We start from the raw sequence: 20,810 nt of genomic DNA, 5'->3' as shown, positions 1-20,810 counted from the left end.
CTAAGCCGGGGAGCACTGGTAATGATGAGGAAATACTGGAGGAGGAACCACACATTCTTCCTCCGCCTGCCATGCTGGCAGAGGGATCCATTGGCAATGAGGTGAAAGCATAAACTGGGACACGATGTAAGGGACTTGGGAGTGCCCAACGGCAGGAGGGCAGCATGAAGAATTGCCTAATCCTCAGAACATCTGAACATGCCCTGTCATCACAGGGAAACAAGCACTGCAGTTGAGGTATCTGGACACCATGGGCCATAAACCTTATCTAAGGCTCTTTCCTTCCCAAGCACCCACTGACCTCTTTTCCTAATGAGTCTCTTCACAGGGCAGAGGGAAGATGGATCAATACACTACTGACCCTCATTTCACTCTTTGATTCTCTTCCAGTTAGGGAATAATAGCTGGGATTAAGAACACTTACTTTTGTGTGATATTTTACTGTTTTTAATTTATTTACTTGTGTCCAGCAAAACACCTACAAACCTATATGGAAAAATCTACAGATCTAATTTATCTGTCTACATATATGACTAAAATGTGTGACTTTTGGAGCCAGTTCTTTTTATGTATGAAAAAGGCCGGGATTAATAATAATGCTGACATATGCATATAGCCTGGTGCCAGTGTCTACATATTGAGATTTTATTTATTTATTTATTTATTTATTTATTTATTTATTTATTCATTTATTTTGAGAGAGAGAGAGTGTAAGCAGTGGGGCAAGGGAGCAAAGGAAGAGGGAGAGAATCCTAACAGATTCTACACTCAGCATGGAGCCTGATGAAAGGCTCAATCTCACAACCCTGAGATCATGAACTGAGTGGAAATCGAGAGTCACACGTGCCAATGACTGAGCCACCCAGGTACCCCTGTTCTTTTATTGGAGTTATTAATTATAATGTGTGCGAAATCACACAAGGTGTGTCTCTGGCAACAGCAAAAGGAAAGAAAACATTATTTACAGTGTTGCACAAAATCTTACTCCCACCATTTATAAAGATCACAAGCTCATGAATAGATACTAGAGATTCCTAAGGAATTCCCTGATTATAAGTAGAACTTATCTGTGAATCTTCCAGTATCGATGATGAGAGTATATATTTTTCGTTCCAGGAGCCAGTGAAATGCTAATTTTATGAGACTAACACTACTTGAGTATTACTGTGATGGGCATACTAGTACTCATAAATAACCTATTTGTTCTCCTGCTTTTTCCAGTCACATAATGGTTGTAAGAGTAAATGAAGTATGTTGCTGCTAACCAGAGCCATGAAAAGACTTTGAGCAATTCTCCACTTTTTGCAAATCTACAGGGTTTAGAGAAAAGTATGCAGTGGTGGAGATGGAAGTAGCCTACCCTGCAAATCACTGCAGAATGGAGTCTTCAAACCCACAGTAGACATTAGATGGGTGAAAAATAAATGTTTACCATGTTAAAATGCTGAGATTTGGGAAATAGCTGTTACGTTTCCCAGCATAGCCCTCCCTGATTAATATATGTAATAATGGATTTTTAGCCTTGGGAGCTAAATGAAAATCTGTTAGAATTTTCAATCTTTTAATGAAAGGCTTAGTAGGATATAGCAAGAATTGGCCAGCTGATTCTGTAAAAAACTAGATAGTAAATATTTTAGGCCAAATAGTCTCTTCAAAAGTACTCACTCTGCCATAGGAATATATAAGCAGCTATGATGATATGTAATGAGTACGGCTATGTTCTAATAATGCTTTATTTATAAAAAGATGATGGACAGGATTTGGTACATTGGTCATAGTTTGCTGGGTCCTATGACATGGTACTTCCTGTTAATGTGGTTATGTTGAAAACTTGGTATATAAGTTTCCCAGGGCTAATTTAACAAAGTACCACAAACTGTGTGGCTTAAAACAATGGATATGTATTGTCTCACAGTTCTGGAAGCTAGAAGCCAAAATCAAGGTGTTGGCAGTGTTGGTTCCTCTTGTAGGTTCTGAAGGATAATCTTTCCATGCCTCTCAGATTCTGATTGTCGTAGAGGAGGTTTGGCATTCCTTGGCTTGTAGATGCATCACCCCAACCTCTGCCTCTGTTTCCACATTGACATCTTTTCTCTGTATATGTCTATCATATAAGGTCATATTGGATTAAGGGCCTAACTTACTCCTTCCAGTATGACCTCACCTTAACTAATCATATTTGCATTGACTCTAGTTACAAATAAAGTCACATTCTGGGGTACTGGAGGTTAGGGCTTCAACAAATCTATTTGGGGTATACAATTCAAACTGTAACACTTGGTTACTTAAGGAACACATTTCAGTAAGTAAATTGTCAATGATATGTAAATTTGAAATAAGTTCATAATCAGAGATCAATTCATAAATTCCCTTGACAAAACTGAAACTTCTGGTATCTTACAGAGCAATTAAAAGAAAAACTGCTCATAACTTAAATAATAAATAGAATTTTGTAGTTAACATTTACAATTCAGTATTATTGTTCAGGCTCCTACTTTTTCCAAGTCATTGATTGATGCTTAAGATGAGAAAATTAGATGTGATTTACATACTTTATTTCTCGAGATGGTTATTAAAGCAGAGGATTGATGAAAAGATTATTCCTTAGAGTCTGAATGGAGACATCTATAAGAATTTATTGAAGACAAAACTACAATTTCCTTGGCAGATTCTGAAAAAGCACACAGGTGAGCAATCAAGTAAGTGCTTTAGATGGTGCAGAAGAGTTCAGAAGGAGAGACCTCCAAGACCTAGTTAGTGGCACCCTCCAGGAGGATATGGCACCTACACTGGGCTGGAAGGGTGGCCAGAGTCTGGACAGACACCAGAGAGCATCTAATGGGCGCAGGCATAACATGATGTAGTGTGAGGAGGAGGATCAGCCTTATTTGAGGTCACAGGGGAATGTTGGGAAATACCAGTAATTATAATGCAAGGAGCAGATGAAGCTGATACAAAGGGCCTTGAATGTCGCCCTAAGAAGGGTTCATGTTACATTCATGAGCAATATGTTTCTAAACAATTAAAGCTGTATGATGTAGTACACAAGATAAATAAGGCAACGGATTGGTAAGGAATTATCTAGGCATTAGCTAGGAATGTCTCGGGATTATGAAAAAAAAGGTGATAAACTGTGGCTGAGTAGTGGGGTAGAGTTAGAATGGTTCATAGGAATTTTTATATATTTTGATGATTGGAGTTCTGAGACCGAGAAAACCATGAAGGAGAAAAAGATGAGCCAACACGATCTCAAGAGTGAAGAAAAAAAGAGAAGAGGCAGATATAAACACAGGAAGGCAGGCAAGACAAATTCTAGCTAATTATTATTAGAGTTGAAGACTAATTCATTAGTTCTACTTGATTAGTCAAGACAGGATAAGGTAGCCATGGTTACATATAATCCCCCACATTCCAATAGCTTAGCACAGCTGAGATTTATTTCTTGTTCATGCTATCCAGGGCTTATTGGAAGGGAACTCTGTTCCACAGATTTATTCAGGTATTGAGGATAAAGGGCATTCCACCATCTCGGGATGCTACCATTTCAACGTGGAACCACAAAAGGAGAAAAAAGAACAAGGACAACTCCCACCTCTCTTAACTGCCTTCAACCCATTTGCTGGAGCTCGTCACATAACCAAAAGCCTAACCAAGTTAGGCTGGAAAACTAGAGAGGATACAATATCCACTAAGCATTGCCATCTCTACTGTGTCATTTTCTCTTCTGTTTCAAAAATAAATTGTTATCTATGAATTTCTGTCCTGATTTTGCCCTTAGTAAGGGGAATCTATCTCTTTCCACATTTTCACTTAACAACCAGGTGATGCTTGTATATTCTCAAACCATATCCATGGCAAGGGGCTTTCTTGGGCATCCTGAGCAGTGGAGATAGACAAAAAGTAGAATGTTAAAATCTGCTAATTGTTTCTCCTCAATGCCTACATTGGTTATATGGGTTTAGGCTGTAATGTGTACTTGTCACATCTGCTTTCTCTGTAACTCCTGATTGTGTCATCATCCATAAGGGCAGTCGTCACTAAATATACTATCATGTAACTGGAAGGATATGTATATCCTTAGCAGGATATTAAATGTAACTTTCTATCTAGGGTTTAGACAAAGATGCCAAAGACAGACCAAATGCAATCGTTGACAAACATCCATGTGCTAAAAAACAAGGTTCTAGACATCTGCAGGTATGTTAAGGGACTATGAGACTGGTTCTTCTAGCATTAGCCCCACCAACCCCTTCAGGCTATATGAAGAGGCCAATAGTGAGGTTTTCTCTGGAAAGAGTTCTTGGTGTGTTGTGTGTTTTCCTCTTCAAAATAGGGAAGGGGAGGAGGATGTTTCCCTTCACCACAAGCCAAGTAGGGAGTTCTTAAAGAGAATTGCACAGAGAGCCCCGTTCTCCTGGAGTTTGGTAAAGTCACAGACTAACATTTGACCTATGCTCTGAAATATCTGAAGGAATGAGTTTGTGGTTAAAGGTGGAAGCGCTGGGCTGTCAGAGACCAGGACTGCTACCAGTCAGTTTGCATATAGATGGAAGAATGTGTGTGTGTGTGTGTGTGTGTGTGTGTGTGTGTCCATCCCATAGACATGGAGCTTGCAGAAGTTCAAGCCATGGATTACCTCTGAAAGGACTCTGCCTAAGAACAGGTCTTTCCTGGGACAGGATAATCTGCACAATAGAGGCTGGAAGCTAACCATCAATGCAGAAGCTAAGGGAAGGAGCAGAAAGCAGAGAGCAAGAAGCCAGTTGGAAAAGCCATCATGCATGCTAGGGACCAGTGAGTGATCCTCAGAGATAGATAGCAGTGGGAGGTGAAGAGGTCTTTAATAAATCTCGAAGAACAGCCCCTAGAGGAAGAATCAGCATTTGGAAACTATTTGACGAAGAAGTCACTAACGGATGGTAAAAGTACTGAGCTGGTACACCTTTCATGCTACTTCCTCAGTGGGTGCTAGCTCTGGAGGGGCCCAAAAAGCAGCAAGGAGAGGCCAAAGGAAGATAGAGAAGAAACTTTCATCTCCATTTCATCATTCTAAGTTTGACCTCAACTGGGGGAGCAAGAACAGTTTCAAATTTGGTTGAGTAATCAGACCTGAACTAGGGAAGAAGGAAAAGTTTGAAATGGGTTGAGAACTTGGCATTCTGACATCACACGGGCTGGACTTCATACCATCTGGACTTCCTACCATCTGAAAGAGGATTTGTCACTATCTGAGGGAGGGTGAAAGCTCTGGGGCATGGAAGTATTTTACCAAAGAGCAAGAAGACAGATCCACAGAGCAAGGTTTGCAGAAGCAGCCATGAGGAAAAGTAGTTTCTTATTGCTTGGATCCTATCTAATCCTTCTGGTTCGAAAAGCCTGTTCATGTTCATCACTCAGTGACACTAATAAATATGGTACAAGCTGGGAAATGTACAATTGATCCTTGAACTTCACAGATTTGAACTTTTTTTTTAATAAATAGAATAAAGCACTATGCATGTATTTTCTCTTCCTTTTAATTTTTTTTTAAGAATTTATTTATTTATTTGAGAGAGAGATCCAGAGAGAGAGCACAAGCAGAGGGGAGGGGCAGAGGCAGAAGCAGACTCCCCTGAGCAGGGAGCCCCATGTGGGGCTCCATCCCAGGGACTCTGAGATCATGACCTGAGCTGAAGGCTAGATGCTTAATGGCATGAACCACCCAGATGCCTCTCATTGAATTATTTTTGACATGATCTCTAATGAGTGACCAATATTACAGCAAATGAACCCACAATTTTTTATTCAGCCATTCATTTACTATTAACAGTTGGGTTGTTCCAAATGCTTTGCAATTGAAATCCATATTTATACATCTTTCAGAGCATTTTTATGCCTTTAAGATATAGTCCAATAAATTAAATTGCTGAGTCAAAAATAAATTCTGTGGAAGCCATTTTTTACACAATTTTTAAATTTATTTCCACAAAAATCATGCTAATTAAAACTCTCCTCCCCTGCTCCAGTAGCAGTATAAAATATTCTGTTTTTTGTAGGCTTATCAATGGGACAAATTATTTGCTTTTATAAATAATCTAGGCTGGTTTTGTAATAAAGCAAAATTTAAATAGACATTTCTATAAATAATCCTTAGTAAATAATCTTGATTTAATTTTTAGAATAAATGTCTACTGAAGAAATGTTGGGGAATATAAAGAAATGCAAAGTAGAAAAGCTATTGCCTATAATTAAGGATTGGTAACTTCTTGGCACGTACCCTTCCACTTCTTAACTCTCTAAATGTATTTAACAAAATTGAGACTTTGTTGTATTTGGATTTATATTTTGTCTTTAACATATAAGACCATAGAGCAAATGGGCTATCAGATCATTAATTAGGCTTCAAAGCATGGCTTGCAAGAACTGCATGACTTTCCCTTGTGTGAGTGGCTGTGATCAATCTCCATTCCTGTCTTGGAAGTTAGGCTAGTTTTTATCTTTCATTTTTACATGAACATTTTTGTATACCCCTGTGCATACCTTGAATTAAATTCTAAGACAAATTGCTAAAAACAGAAATGTTGAGTAAAAGGGTTTGAACATTTTTATGACTTTTAATTCATATTGCAAAGTTGTTTTCCAAAAGAAATGTGCCTGTGAGTAGTGAAGGAGAAACGTCTCACTTCACAATGTTAAGAATGATCAATATTTTATTGTTCCAACAATGGCTTTGTATTTGAATTTGCCATTCTTTGATTATAATTTTAAATATCATTTTATGTCTTATGGACAATATTTATTTTTGTTTTGGAGGATCTGGTGCTATTATTGGTGATGGTCAAAGCTTTTTGCTATACCAGCAAGACATTAATGATTATCTATTGTATTTATTCATACAGCCGTGTTTCATATTTCTAAGTTACTGAATTTTGCATCTTTACTGGCTATAATACAAAGATGTATAACACATCTTTGAGTATGTTTTTCAGGACATGTACCGGGGTTCTTTCTGAGCCTTTGCCTAACTAAAATATCCTTTCTGCTGCTGTCACATGTAAATGACATCTTGCCAGGATGTGAAATTCTTGGGCCACAAGAATTTCCCTCAAAATGCAGTGTCTTCTGATACGCAATATAGCAGAGAAGAGTTTGCATGTGTGGTGGCTAATTTTATGTCAGTTTGACTGGGCATGGGGTATGCAGATATTTGGCCAAATGTTCCTCAGGGTGTTTCTGTGGGGGTGTTTTTGATGATATTAACATTTGAATCAGTAAACTGAGTAAAGCAGACTGCCCTCTCTGGTGTAGATGAGTCTTGTCCAATCCGTTGAAGGTCTGAATAAAACAAAAAGGCTGATGGCCTCCCAAGGAAGAGAGAATTTTGCCTGACTGCCTTCAAAATGGAACATTGGCTTTATGTCACCTTCATAATCATGTAAACCACTTCCTTATAAGTCTTCCTCTTCCTCTTGAAAGATGATAGATGATAGATAGATGATAGATAGATAGATAGATAGATAGGCAGATAGACAGAAGATAGAGAGATGATAGAGGACAGAGATAGATTCTGTTTCTCTGGAGAGCCCTGGCTAATCCAGCATGTTACCTAGAATTTTTTCTCTGTTTCCATGGTTATAGAATTTATGTGTGAAATTTAAAAATGTAATCATGATACCTAGGTGTCATGTCTTTTTTCCCCCCATTCTGTCTGAAATATAACATGATCCTACTGGACAGGAAGTTGAGGGATCTCCATAGTATATGTTCTCTATAGAGTGTGGTACAAGGAAGGTCATCTGCTAGGATAAAGGAGGAAGGTGGTAAGGATTTTAAATTCTGTGATTCAGTAGTAGGCCTTTAAAGTACACTTCCTGCTGTCTGCATCCGTCAAACCCATTTGTGTCAGTTACAACACTCCTACTCTCCTGGCTTGGTCTTAACCTTCCATTACTTGGATTCAGATGTGTCCTTCAATATGAACCTCCAACCCTTCACATTTAGCAATTACCTATCGTTAATTTTCCACATACTTAGATCCTCTCTACCTAGGCTTGAGCAAAGGAATTAATTTATATTCACCTTACATTCAGTAGACTTTTGGCAATATTTATTCTCTGATTTAAATTTCAAAGACCAACAAATATTACTCACATGGCAAAAATACACTTACATATTTTTAAAACACACACCACTTTTGCATCACTGTTGATGATAATCAAAATAAACTTCTGCTTTAGGCAGATCTCCAGGCTTTTGTCCTTTCAAAAAATATATACATATACAAATGTATATACATGGATTTGTTACAGACAAGGAGAACATAAATCATACTGATCATATTGGAAAATGTACCTATTCTAACCTGAATGTTTTCCAAGTGATTTTGTTAGGGATATAAGCCAGCATACAATTAATCCATTGACACTATAATTCCACAGTTGAAGAATTCTGCATGATTACCTACAACTTACCAATAAATAATTAATAGCATTTACAGTGTGTCAGGCACTGTGGTATGCAAAATTTATCAGTAGTCTTACATATATAAATTTTTAAATTTATGGCACAAAATTACACTACCTGCACAATACATAACAAAATCACATATTCTTGTACTTAATTTAGTGTTCTTTCAGTTACAGTAAAATTACTGCTTTCCATTAATGATACTGTGCCTCAAAATTACTCAAGGCTTAAGTAGCTATAATCACTATAACTCTTAACTCACCTAAGCCACCTCTTGCAGTTTTTCTCTTCTCATTTTATGACGGTTACTTTTGCATACTCATTACTCTTGTATTAGTATAGTACAATCCACAGAAAGATGTGTGCACACATCCATGTGTATCCACACTCAGGAAAATCTGAGGTCCTCTGTAATTCTATAGCTATCTAAATTCTGTGCACCCACAATACCCTATGTTCCTGAGCTATCCGTTCTTATATTCCCTCACATTTATTCAGCTTATTGTTGTCCGTCCACTTTAAACCTCACTTCTGGAGATCTGTAGGCAAGGTCTATCTCTTTCCCACCCACTTATTTTTATGTAATCATCAGTCACTCCACCTATCAGTCAACAAATATTTCCCACAAGCCTTACACATTACCTCTGGGTCTAGAGAAATCAGTAAGGCTTAGTCTTTTTTCTCAAGAACATCATAAGTTTGTAGCATCCAGGGTGTGCTGACTTCCAGTGTCCCTTGATATCAACTTGAGGCTTGAGGCAATGGATGATCTGATTTCTGAAAAACATTATATATATATATATTATAATATATATATATTTATAATATATTTATATACGGCTAACTACACACTGTAAAAAGGAAGAGGAAGAAGGGACAGTAAATAAAATCCTGGATCCCTGGGTGGCGCAGTGATTTGGTGCCTGCCTTTGGCCCAGGGCGCGATCCTGGAGACCCGGGATCGAATCCCACGTCGGGCTCCCGGTGCATGGAGCCTGCTTCTCCCTCTGCCTGTGTCTCTGCCTCTCTGTGTGTGTGTGTGTGACTATCATAAAATAAATAAATAAATAAATAAAATAAAATAAATAAAATAAAATCCTGGGTTCTTAATTGATGGAATTTGAGTCTTAGGAGAGGAGGGAAGAAAAGAATGTAAAAGTAGGTGGGCTAGTCCTGTGCTTGGGAAGAAAGGATTTTAAAACATCTAGCAGGGCAGGAAGGCTTCTACAAGGTATGGGGGTCTCTGAATCCTGAGGCCGGAACTAGAAAAATCCAAACAGATGAAACATTGAGCAATACTTCACACTCCAGCCATTTTTGCTAATAGACTTTGAGTTAATCCAGCTTGACCAGATCCAAAACTATTCTTCCATTGAGAGCAAAGACAAAGCTGCTTATAGAAATAAACACAATTTCTTCTGACACCCCCACATCCCAGGGTCCTCATCATTCTAAATCAACTCATGGATCGACTTTCAGTTGTTCCTATAAGGAGGAGTGGTATCTCAGGAAAAACAAATGGTAAAACTCCCAGATTTGTTTATTTGTTTTTAAAGGCAGATCCACCACCCACCATCTTGTTAACCTACTATTATATACTGGACAAGCCTTTCATGACAAATTGAAAGTTGAGAGATATAAAGTGAAAACAGCATTGTGAGGTTACTTCTACTTAAGTGGAACTTGTTGGTTGCAGAACCCTGCATGTTTTCACGGGGATGGAACACAATGGAACCAAAAGGTCAAAGAACTTGGAGTTTCATGGTTCCAAAATCCAACTCACAGTTAGGGCCTTACAGTACCAACTATGAACTGTACACAGACATGTAGAAATGGGGTAAGACCTATTGTAAGTCACATCCAGTTCTAGACACTCCTTGAAACTATTGCTGAGGCACCTGGGAGCCTCAGTCAGTCAGGCATCAAATCTTGGTTTCTGCTCAGGTGTCAGGGTTGTGGGATTGAGCCCTGTGTCAGGCTCTGTACTCAGTGGGGCATCTGCTTGAGAATTCTCTCTCCCTCTCTCTCTCTCTCTCTCCACACCCCCCTCTACCCCCCACAGTTTCTCTCTAAAATAAATAAATAAAGCTTTAAAATAGTACCTAGAAGTCAAAATAATACTATTTTAAACTCCCAGTCTCTTAGATAAATTTGCTGAGCAGCACCCACACCACTCATTTTCTGAAATTCATATGTAGTGTGTCAGATTGTATTGATTGTTTTATTAAAAAATAGTTTTTGATAGAATTTTCATTACCATGATTGATGGATTTGAAAACATAACACTATAGCTATACTTGCTCCATTCTGTGGCATATTCATTGTGGCACAAGAACATCCTGAGGATATGAGATTATGATTTTCCTACGCTCTTCTCACCTCTGCCCTAGGCCCAAATGTAGCACACTGGACACTGCTTCATTTTCCAGACTGGAGTGTCTGTTGAGGATCTCTAGAAAAGCTCATATTAAGAAAATGTGCATACTTGCAAACTCTTGTTCAGAGTCAAACAGTTTCTTAAACCAATATGAACTATGGAATGTCAATGCTTGTTAGGTGTTATAAGTAAACTCTGATTATCTCACTCTTGTGTTATCTTTTCAGTATATTTAGTAACTAATTGTCTTATATCCCATAATAGAAATATTTATTTATGTATTTATGTATTTACTTATTTTTAAGATTTTATTTATTTATTTGAGAGATACAGTGAGCATGAGCAGGGATAGAGGGAGAGGGAGAGGGAGAAGTAGACTCCCCACTGAGCAGGAAGCCAGATGTGGGACTCAATCCCAGGACCTGAGCTGGGACCTCAATCATGACCTGAGCTGAAGGTAGACACTTAACAGACTGAGCCACACAGGCACCTCTATTTTTTTATTAAAAACCTCTAATGGTAACTTATTCAATAAAGAATTGTGCCATTGTGACCCACAGTTCAATCCACCTGCAGCTGGGAGTAGTGAACGAACTGTTCTGTTACACACCAGGATGTTGAAATTCAGCTTACTGTGGGCCAAACGCACTGGGAAATCAAAAAAAAAAAAAAATGACATTAAGTGGACTCAAATCTGTCAGATCACCTAAACAAGGAGGGGAAAAAAGGTACATCAAACTTAAGGAACATACAAACTCCTTTTCAAAAAAATAAATCTCACACCAGTATATACTTAAATTCTTTTCTAATATCATTTAATCATTTATAGACCTAAAAGTATCTATATACCCCTAAGGTTTATATCTTGAATTCATCTCTAAAACCAGATAAAAATAGTAATCATATACAAACAAAAAATATGTTGATAAAATTAAAATTGAAACACTTTTGCTAGATGGCACACTGTTTTGTTACATCACTGTTTGTAACATGATTGTATGACCAACTGCTATGGCACAGGATTGCCTTTTTCCCTGATTATGAATATGTTGATGGTTTTATACTTTATAATGATATATTTATAAATATTTTCCTTACATATGATGTAAAAATACATATTGCATACATAATAAAAACTTACATAATCATTTATTATATAAGCACAAGTACAGTTTATAACATAACAAGTACATCTTACAGTTAGGTTTTTTCATTATAAAATACCAAAAGGCATAAAACCAATTAAAATTACCCAAACATCTAACACCCAAGTATCAATCCAGTTTAGCATATTTCTTTTCTATTGTTTTAAATGCATGATTGTGGATGGAGGAAACAGGAAATCTGTATATGAACTTTAGTATAATACTCTGTGCTTCCAGCTAGGGTGATCAGCTACCCATGTTTGCCTGAGACTGAGGGATTTCTAGGGACATGAGATTTTTCAGTCCTAAAACCAGGATAGTCCCAGGCAAACTCAGATGGCTAATCACCCTAATTTCAGCCTTTTGTTTTGTTCCCAGCCTACTTCATACTGAAATCTGCATGTATTTTAGGTTGTATCTTCTTTTACTTTATATCATCAGTCAACATTCTTCCTCCAACATTCCAAAGTTTGTCGAGAGAACTTAATTTCACTGTTTCCCCTTTGTTCCCTATTGTTTAAAGCTGAGGACTATGTTTTATCTGAATTCCATTATTGCTATTTTAGTGGGCTTTCAGGTCTGCTCTGCCCACTATCTTCAACAAGAAGGTGTAAGATGCTTTTGAGCTTCACATGCCTCTACTGCCATGGATCAGTCATCACTGATGACTCCGCCCTGGCTCCAAGTCTCCGGAAACCTTCTCAGGTACAACTTGGACTTCATTTGCCCTGAATGCATCATCTGCTGCCTCTTATTCAATTGCTTTTAATGATCAAAGAAGAACTATGTGGCTCTAATGTGATCCTAAATATAAATAGAAACGCTATGTTAACATAGGAAGTTTGGTTATAAAAGAAGTTATCCAAATGTTTTTGAGCAGTCATTTTTCACAGTATCACTTAAATAAACACACAGAAAAATGTGATGCTTATAAAAAAAAAAAAAAAAACTTTGAACCCCTAAGAATATATTAACAGATTCAAGAATGACTTCTCAGAGATCATTTTAACCCTGTATGTTTATTCATATTTGCAGGGAGCACCACTTTAAAATATGGAGAAAATTATGATCATGAGTTAGATTTAATTTGAAATATGCTAGAATCTTGGCAAGTCTTTTTTAATATAAATTGGGTAAGCCTCAGTCACTCAGGTCTATGTCAGAGAACAATTTTCTAAGAGACATTCTAAATAAGATCAGATGATAAAAGGTGGAATGTTCACCTGACTTCTCAACCCCATGAATTTAATTCTTGAGTGCATTTTTCTTTTTCCTTTCAGGACTTGAAATAGTACCCACATTCCCCTCCTAAATATTTTCTTTGTTTTTTTGACTTATTTATTTTTATTAGAGAGAAAGCAAGGAGAGGTACAGTGGGAGAGGGAGGAGAGAACCTCAAGTGGACTCTACACGGAGCACAGAGCCCAACACAAAGCTCAGTCTCATGACCCTGAGATCATGATCCGAGCTGAAATCGAGTCAGAAGCTCAGCTAACTGAACCACCCAGGCACCACTCCCTCCTGAATATTTCCAATTGATTGTGGCCTATCAGCTCTAGCTCTTTTAAGGATCTATCATTATCATTGACAGGTAGACTGATTTTACAGATATTTTTACCATAACTTAACTCTTTGTTTCAAATATGAAATGAATCAAAATTAAAAGATCAGTAATGGAGTAAAATGTATAGGACCCATTTTATTTTTATTTTTTTAAGATTTATTTATTTGAGAGAGAGGGCTTGTGCATGGGCATGAAGGGGAGAGACAGAGAATTTCAAGCAAACTCCTTGATGAGTGTGGAAGGGCTCGGTCTCATGACCCTGGGATCATTACCTAAGCTAAAATCAAGAGTTGAATGCCTAACTCACTAAACCATCCAAGCACCGCAATAGGACTCATTTTAGAATGTCATTTAGACACACTCTGGGGACTCTTCTTTTCTCACCATGAGGCCCATTGATGTTAATGCTAGTATGAAAACAGTTTAAGCAATTGAGATCCCTGTAAATTTAAAGAGAAAACTTCTCATCTTGACAGATAGGAAAAGAGAAAATGTAATCTACTTAAAGGACAATTTTCTGTTCATTTTATTTTTATTGTAAATATATGTGTTTGAATCAATTTGTTACTACTCAATCACAACTCTTGGTTGATTCCTAAAAATAACAGTATTTCTCTCTCTCTCTCTCTCTCTCTCTCTCTCTCTTTCTCTCTTTTTGTCTCAAGCTTATTTCTTTGTTATAAACATCTTGACTTTGTTGGAAAGAGAAATCGTCTGAGAAATATTGTTTGCCCTCTATAAATAAGGGGAAAAATATTAGATAAAATTCATGAAAAATTACTATATTTTCTAGAAAAGATCTATTGTAATGTCTTCAGCAATATGATGATCTTTTTTAAGGAGGCTACTACTCATTCAATGGCAAAAATTTTTATTTCATGATTATTTAAGCAATAAACCTTTCAATGTTTTGTAAGACAGCAATTTTATAGATTTCATTTTCAATCAAACGGCTCAGAAATAATTTCCAGTTCCTTAAATCACAAAAGACCATATTTCCCAGATCTCTAATTTAACGTCCACAAATGCCTTGAATCAGAATAAAGATTTGTGACTAACTCATGTCCCAAGACTGTGGTCTTGGTTATAATCCTTCTATAGACTTATCTCCATTTAAATATTTTATTGTAAAAGACATGAAGTGCATGTATATCAAGTGCAGATGCAAGAAGAAAATTTTCAGAAGGGAGTTTTCAGAACTATGGAATTCTGAAACTGGAGAGAAGTAGGTACTTTGAAGAAACCAAGGATGTTGTGAAATTAAGGTGGATTTTTGAAGTCTCTAACTTCACTCGGGTCCCTATGCTTCTCTCCCTCTTGAAGAAGAAGAATCAGAACCTACTCACCAGCTTTGCTGAGCTTCTTCAAAGCCCAAGACAGTGATCTGATTTGCCATTTCCAAGGGCTTGTTTGAGCCAAGGTAAGGATAAATGTGTTGGGAGTTTGAATAAAGCCTTAGGAACTAACAAATTATAATTCTTAACTGTATTATCCTATTGTGAGACACAAGAACTCAACAGAGTGCCCGTAGCCCATGAGTTGAATTCCAAGTTGATTGCTTGGAATTTGTTTTCCCTTAACATTACATGTAGAGTTTAGATTTTAACACAAGTTTGTTAGTAGCAAACTTTAGACCTTGACCACCACATGTGACACTGCTTACCAAAAAAGAAGCTCCAAAAGAAGTTTCAATTCCCAGATGCTGTAAGCATATCTTTCCCATTGCCATCTTGACAATAAGAACAAACTCCTCTCCTTTTTCAGTCCAGACTGAGTCACTAGAAGAAAATCAAGAACTCAAGACATTGTTAAAACAGATATCCCAAATCTCCCTAGCACAGAGGAGACTAAACATGGAAGGGGTTTAATGATTGGGGTTTAAACATATGGTATATAATTATAAATTTTCAGGCTCAAAAAAACAGGCTGTTTTCCAGGGTACTTAATATTCTATTCATCTCAGCTTTAGAACTATCAGCCCCTGTGGACTAAAACACAGTCCCCAAAAAGACAAGAAGTTGATGATACTTATGAGAGAAAGAAGGAATAAAATTATTTATGTCTACTTCATATAACAAGACCTATAAACTTTAATGACCTCGGAGGATTTGACTATATCCATAATTGTAGAAATTAGACACAGTAATGGAACACTTGGTTCTTCTCTTTTCCGGAAGCCATCTTAACACCATATGAGTGGTTGCTTAATTTTTCTGGCCTTTGGCCATGTTATATACACAAGCCACACTGACCAAATGTCTCACTTTTTTAGCCAGAATGCTCTCATTCATATAGCAGTGGTGGAAAAAAAAATGAATTAATGCTTCTTAGCAGTCACCTGACATTACATTTCCTGTCCTTTCTACACCCTCCTGTGAAATATACGCAGTGTTAAAATTTAAAATTCTGACATTTATAATTCTTTTCTTCTGGTAATGTGCTTCTTCCCTTGGGCAAATTAATCTCTAGGGGCCTGGGTTTCCTCACTTGTAAAATGAGGGAATTATATCCCCAGTAATATCCGAGAGTTTTTCTAACTGAGAAAGTTCATGGTACTACTTATGTTTATACTAGGATTGTGCAAATACATAAATATATTGTGGATAGTAAAGGCTAGGTTTTCATTTCTCAGGGGGAACAAAAGGTATAATTAGGGAAAGGGGCACAATAGAATAAACTCTGGTATTGGATTGAAACTAAAAGTATTAGTATGAATTCATGGTTTTTCATGTATATATACAGATGAATAGACAGAAATGCAAATATGTACCTAAGTTAGTATAGAGACATATATTTCCTGCTTTGTCTGCTAAAAGGATCTAGAAGTAATGACAACCCCGTTGCAATTAGCACACCCAGAGCCCAGTTACTAGTTCAAAATACTGCTCTCTAAGAAAAAGAAGCCAAGGTTTATTGGAAAAAGTATTGATTTCAAGGCTATGACAAGAAACATAAAAAACAAGCCCAGAACATCTGTGGTACTGAAAAATAAAGATTTATTTGGAGGTACATGGATGGCTCAGTGGTTGAACATCTGCCTTTGGTTCAGGTCATGATCCTGGGGTCCTAGGATCAAGTCCCGCATCAGGCTCTTCACAGGGAGCCTGCTTCTCCCTCTGCCTGTGTCTCTGCCTCTCTCTATGTGTCTCTCATGAATGAATGAATAAAATCTTAAAACAAAAAAAAAGACTTGTTTGAAAATGATGGGGCTATGTCAATAGAGCACTGGAACCAATTTGAAAGAGCTTCCAAGTAGCCAAACCTGGAATAATTTGAGTGAAAAAAAATTAACTACAGCATAGGATTATAACCCACAGAATAAAAGAAATACCCACAAATCCATAAAATCAACCAATCAGTAGGGGAGTGGAGACTACTCTTCTCCACAATAGAATTCCAAATAATAAATATCAAAGAAATGAGGAAGAGAGAAACATCCATTTTAGGCAAACACAAGAACCATGGAACAATGCTAAAATTAGTGGGCAAAACCAGGTGAGAAACTGAATAGCTTCAAAGCATGTCCCAGCAAGATGATTACTAATTAAAATGGGAAAAGTCCTAATTTTACTGTGGAGAAATCAGCAGATACCACCGTAACCAACTGGTTAAAGTTAACATCCTCAGTAATAAGATATATTGATATGATGTATCCCCTGAAATGATGCAGTGGGGAGGGCTTGGCATCAAGTCTGCCTTCTCACCCAAAATGCATAATCTCAGTCTTCTCCAGTGAAAATATTAGGTAAATTGAAGGGTATTCTAAATAACAGCTGACCAGTGCCCTCTAAAAGGGTCAAGGTCACGAGAACCAAAAATATTAAGAAATTTTCAGATTGAAGGAGACAGAGGAGATATGCCAACGAAGTACCATGTGAGTTCAAGGATTGAATCCTGACCAGAAATGTCAGTGAAAAAATGCCATTTGAACCAGGACTCTGCTGACTTCCTCTTTTGGTGATTATGCCGTGGTTGCATACGCTATGTATAGAAGCTAGGTGAGGGTACACAGGACCTCTTTAAAACTTTTCTGTAAGTCTGAAATTATTCCAATTTTTAAAACTAGGAAAATAATATAGTTGTAATAACTTACAGATTTTAAATATAATGATGTTCACTTAACAAATGCCTATTGAATGAATTTTCTGTACCAAGCACCATGCTAGCAGACATCTAAGGATGCACAGCACATGCATACACACACACACACACACACACACACATTTCCAGTTATTTTAAGGAATCCTTAATAACTAATATTAAGACAAGAATCCTTATTTTTTCCCGAAATGAGGGCTGAACATCTCTAATTATAATGATGGTATTATGACAAAAGTAATAAAGAAGGAACATACTTCAAATTAATCTGTAAATTCCATGTATTTCTAAGTTAAAAATCCCAACAGAATTTAATAGAGCATCATAAATTAATCGTAATGTTCATCTGGAAGGTAAAATATGTGAGAATAAGGAAATTTTAATAACTTACTCTAACAAATATAAAAACATACTTTAGGAGCACCTGGGTGGCACAGTTGGTTAAGCAACTTTTCGGCTCAGGTTGTGATCTCAGGGTCATGAGATTGAGCCCTGCGTGGGGCTCTGCCCTAAACATCAAGTCTCCTTGGGGTTCTCTCTCCCTCTCTCTCTGCCCCTCCCACTCATTCTATCTCTCTCTTTCTCTCAAAATAAATAAATAAATAAATCTTTTTTAAAAAGCCATACTTTAAATCTATAGTAATTAAAGTGGTGTTATAAGAACATAAGAAGTAGTCAATGGAATGATAAAAGACCAGAAATAGATTTATCTATCTAGGAAAATTTAGAATAGGTTACTAATGCTATTTTAGTCTAGTAGAAGAAAAAGTTAAGTGTCAATCAAAGACTTTGGGATAATTAAGCTTATTTATTCATTCAACAATTATTTAAATGCCTACATGCGGGTTTTTGGGTTTTAGTTGACATAAAATATAATACTAGTTTCATGCGTATGGCATAGTGATTCAACATTTGTAACATTGCAAACTGATCACCACATTAAGTCATTTACCATCTGTTACCATACAAAGTTAATACAATATTATTGACTCTATTCCCCATGCTGTACATTTATCCTTATGGCTTATTTATTTTAAGTGGAAGTTTGTACCTCTTGATCCCCTTCACACATTTACACTCCCTCACCTCCCTTTCCTCTTTGGCAACCACCACTCTGTTCTATCTCTGACTCTGAGTTTTGTTTTTATTTCTTTGTTTTGTTTTCTTGGATTTCACTTATGAGTGAAATCTAAAGATATTTGTCTTTCTCGGGATGACTTGTTTTACTTAGCATAATACTCTGATGGTCCATCCATGTTGTTGCAAATGGCAAGATTTCAGTATTATTTATAGTTAAGTAAATGAATTCCTTATTCATTCATTCAGCTACTGATAAAAACTTAGGTTGTTTCCATTTCTTGGCTATTGTAAATAATGCTGCATAGAACATAGGGTTTTTCATTTGCTTTGGCTAATCACCAGGAAGTGAAATTGCTGGATCATATGGCAGTTCTATTTTTAATTTAACACCACTGTGTTCCATGGTGGTTGACCAGTTTGCATCCCACCAGTAGTGCACAAGGGTTCCCCTTTCTCCACATCCTTGCCAACACTTGGTTTTTCTTGTCTTTATGATACTAGCCATTTTGACAGGTGTGAGGCGCTATCTCCTTGTGGTTTTGATTTGCATTTCCTTGACTATTAGTGATGTTGAGCATCTCTGTATGTGTCTGTTGATGATCTAGCCATATGTTTTCTTTGGGAAAATGTCAATTCAGATCTTCTGCTCATTTTTAAAATCAGATTATTTGTTATTTTTTCATTGAGTTGTGTAAGTTCTTAATATATATATATATATACATATTTATGTTTACACATTGTGTATGTGTGTGTGTGTGTATATATATATATAGTGTAAGATAATGATCCAACCTCATTCCTTTGCATGTAGCTGTTCAGTTTACCCAACACCATTTATTGAAAAGACTAAACATTCCCCATTGTATATTCTTACCTCCTTTGTCACAAATTATTTTGACCATATAAGCGTGGGTTTATTTCTGGGCTCTCTGTTCTGTTCTACTAATCTATGGGTCTGTTTTTAATGCCAGCACCGTAGAGTTTGGACTGTAGTATAGTTTGAAATCAGGGAGTGTGATACCTTTGGCTTTGTTTTTTCTCCAATTTATTTTGGCTATTTGGGGTCTTTTGTGATTCCATACAAATTTCACAATGATGAAAAAATGCCATTGGAATTTTGATAGGAATTGCATTGAATCTCTAGGTTGCTTGGATAGTATGGATATTTTTACACTATTAAGTTTTCCAATCCATGAGCATGAAGTATCTTGCCATTTTGTGTCTCCTCATTTTCTTTCATCAACATCTTATACTTCTGTGTGTACAAGTCTTTCACCTCCTTGGTTAAATTTATTCCTAGGTATTTCATTCTTTTTGATGCAATTATAAATGGGATTGGTTTCTTGATTTCTCTTTCTAATAGTTTGTTATTAGTGCACAGAAATGCAACAGATTTTTGCATACTTATTTAGTATCCTACAATCTTACTGAATTTATTAGTTTTAACAGTTTTTGGGTAGAGTCTTTAGGGTTTTTTGTAAATAGTATTATGTCATTTGCAAATAGTGAGTTTTACTTCTTCCTTACCAATGTGTATGTCTTTTATTTATTTTTATCTACCCCTAACTGCTATAATTAGGACTTCCAATACTAGATTTAATAAAAGTGGGGAGAGTGAGCATTCTTGTCTTTGTTCCTGACCTTAGAGGAAAAGGTTCAGCTTTTAATCATTTAGTATGATATTAACTTTGGTTTTGTTATATGTGGCTTTTTTTATGGTGAGCTGTGTTCCTCTATACCCACTTTGTTGAGAGTTTTTGTCATAAATGGAGTTGAGGGGTGCCTGGGTGGCTCAGTCAGTTAAGCATCCAATGTTTGATTTTGGCTCAGTTCATAATCTCAGAGTCATGAGATCAAACCCTACCTCAGGCTCCAAACCCAGAAAATTGTATGTTTCTAGGAATTCATCCTCATTTCTTCTAGGTTGTCCAATTTATTGATGTATAATTGCTCTTAGTAGCCTCACGATCCTTCGTATTTCTGTGGTATCAGTTGCAAATTCTCTTTCATTTTCGATTTTATTTTTTGAATCCTATCCCTTTTTATCTTGATGAGTCTAGCTAAAGGTTTGCTAATTTTGTTTATCTTTTCAACAAAACAG

General features: G+C 36.7%; 1 long non-coding RNA gene across 4 annotated transcripts in view; it reads right to left on the bottom strand.

Annotated features, from left to right (window-relative positions):
* Nucleotides 1-20,810, bottom strand: part of LOC140626006 (uncharacterized) — a 79,717-nt gene that overhangs the window by 15,345 nt on the left and 43,562 nt on the right. For all 4 annotated transcript variants that reach the window (XR_012025241.1, XR_012025239.1, XR_012025240.1 and 1 more), the window contains 2 exons: nucleotides 15,195-15,309; nucleotides 9,088-9,222 (listed from right to left, as the gene is read on the bottom strand). This is a non-coding gene — a long non-coding RNA (uncharacterized lncRNA). The remainder of the gene's footprint in view (nucleotides 1-9,087; nucleotides 9,223-15,194; nucleotides 15,310-20,810) is intronic.

The sequence above is a fragment of the Canis lupus genome, chromosome 37 (assembly GCF_048164855.1).
Source record: "Canis lupus baileyi chromosome 37, mCanLup2.hap1, whole genome shotgun sequence".
Taxonomy (NCBI): Eukaryota; Metazoa; Chordata; class Mammalia; order Carnivora; family Canidae; genus Canis; species Canis lupus.
This window is presented reverse-complemented; position numbering and strand designations above follow the sequence as displayed.